Genomic DNA, 2,324 nt, shown 5'->3' on the forward strand with positions numbered 1-2,324 from the left:
TGTTGAAAAAAGATAATATAAGATTTTGAAAAAGATATGATTGTTGAAAAAAGATAATATAAGATTTTGAAAAAGATATGATTTTTGAAAAAAGATAAGATAAGATAAAAAAAATTTAAAATAAAAGTCTCAATTTTTTTTAAAATATTTACAATAACCAATAATAAGACACACGTTTGCAATTCCCCAGCAACGGCGCCATTTTGAAAAACGAAACTCTCGCACGATCTAGAATTTTCACAAATAAATTCCCCGTTGTAAGTATAGCTTCTAAACCGACAAGAATTCCTTTCTTACTAAAGTTTTGTTTGTCACTTAAGCAAACCCAATAAAAATAAATAACCGAAGTATTCAAACCTCGGGTCGTCTTCTCAAGGAATTGCAGGGAAGTATGATTTATTATTGGTTATGAGTTTTCTGGAAAATTTGGAATTTGGGCAATGGGCACAAGCATATGATTGTAAATTAAAGCAATGGAAATTAAAAGAGATTTTACGTAATTAAATTAAAAACCCTTGACCGGGAGTATGATTAATTGGAAGTTCTATCCTTGTTGGAATTTTCTCAAGTGTAGTATCAAAAGGTTGTTATTTTCACTTAGTTAACCTTTACTAAATAAAGGAAAGTCAAGTGATTGAGCTAACTCTTATTCACAAATCCTAATCCTCTCCCTTAGGAAGGACTAGCGTTAGTAAATAGGGAATTAGCCAACAACTTCCAATTTAACTAATCACTTGAGCATTCCAACTCAAGTGTCTCCTTTTAATCAACCCCCATGTCAAGTTGGGAATCTACTCTATCAACATGCATACCATCTTCATTGTTGGGAGAAGGGAGTAGAAAGGAGACATTATAATAAAATTGAAAGCAATTAAATAAATAATAAAATTAAATGAAAAAGTACTCTTTGCATTAATAATTTAAATGAACATTGAACCTGTGACGAAGAAGTAGAAATCCTAATCCTAAAACTAAGAGAATCCTAAATCCTAATCCTAAGAGAGATGAGAGAGCCTCTCTCTCTAAAAACTACATCTAAATTATGAAAAGTGAAATATGAGTCTGATCTGAGGTATGGATGGATTCCCCCAGTTTATAGTCTCTAATCTGTGTCTTCTGGGCCGAAAACTGGGTCAGAAGCAGCCCAGAAATCGCTGGAAACAAATTTTGCCACGCTGATTTTCGCAGATGTGACGTGTCCGCGTAGAGCACGCGTTTGTGTCACCTAGCTGTATGGCCACTATGACAAATTATATATCAAATCGAAGTCCCACACGTTAGCTTTCCAACGCAACTAGAACCGCATCGTTTAGACCTCTGTAGCTCATGTTATGACCGTTTGAGTGTGAAGAGGTCAGGCTGGACAGCTTAGCAATTTCTTCAAATTCTTGTATTCCTTCCACTTTTGCATGCTTCCTTTCCATCCTCTAAGCCATTCTTGCCCTGTAATATCTAAAATCACTTAACACACATATCAAGGCATCGAATGGTAATAAGAGAGGATTAAACATAGCAAAATTAAGACCAAAGAAGCATGTTTTCAATCATAGCACAAAATCAGGAAAGAGAATGTAAAACATGCAAATCATATGAATAAGTGGGTAAAGAGTTGATAAAAACTACTCAATTGAGCATAAGATAAACCATAAAATAGTGGTTTATCATCAATCTATGATAAAGATGCAAATTGGTACAGATTTACAGATATTCTTTTTGAATGAATATGGGATTGACACCTAGTGCTGTTTTGCAGGGCTTGTCTGTCTTAAGGGTAGGGGTGGCAAATGGACCTAAACCCATCGAGCCGCCCCGCGTAACCCGCTAAAAAAGGCAGGTTGGGCTGAAAAATTGGGACCGCAAAATAGCAAAAGTCCATTTAACCTGCACCGCTTAAACCGCGGGCTTTGGCGGGCTTCGGCGGGGCGGGGCGGGCTTCCCCGTTGGGCTTAGTATTTTTTAGCAAGGGGATATTTTTACAATTTTTTTTACCAAAATCCAACTTCTTCCAACCCAACTTATAAGAGAATGAAGATGAAAATTGAGTGTTTTGGATTATGTTTATTTTGCTTTGGGAACAATATTTATAATTACAAAGACTTTAATATTTGTGAATATAAAAATTATAATTTATTTATACTTTTAAAAATTATAATAGTTAAAAGTAAAAAAAAACAGAAGAGATTTTTTTTGCCTTTATATATATTATTTAATAGTTAAAAGTAAAAAAAAGATATTTGGCGGGCTTGACCCGCTGGCCCGCCAGTCTGCCGTTAGGCGGCGCGGGCTAGGATTTTGGGACCGCCTCACTAGGCGGGACAGGTCGG

Source organism: Arachis hypogaea, chromosome 1, assembly GCF_003086295.3.
Source record: "Arachis hypogaea cultivar Tifrunner chromosome 1, arahy.Tifrunner.gnm2.J5K5, whole genome shotgun sequence".
Taxonomy (NCBI): domain Eukaryota; kingdom Viridiplantae; phylum Streptophyta; class Magnoliopsida; order Fabales; family Fabaceae; genus Arachis; species Arachis hypogaea.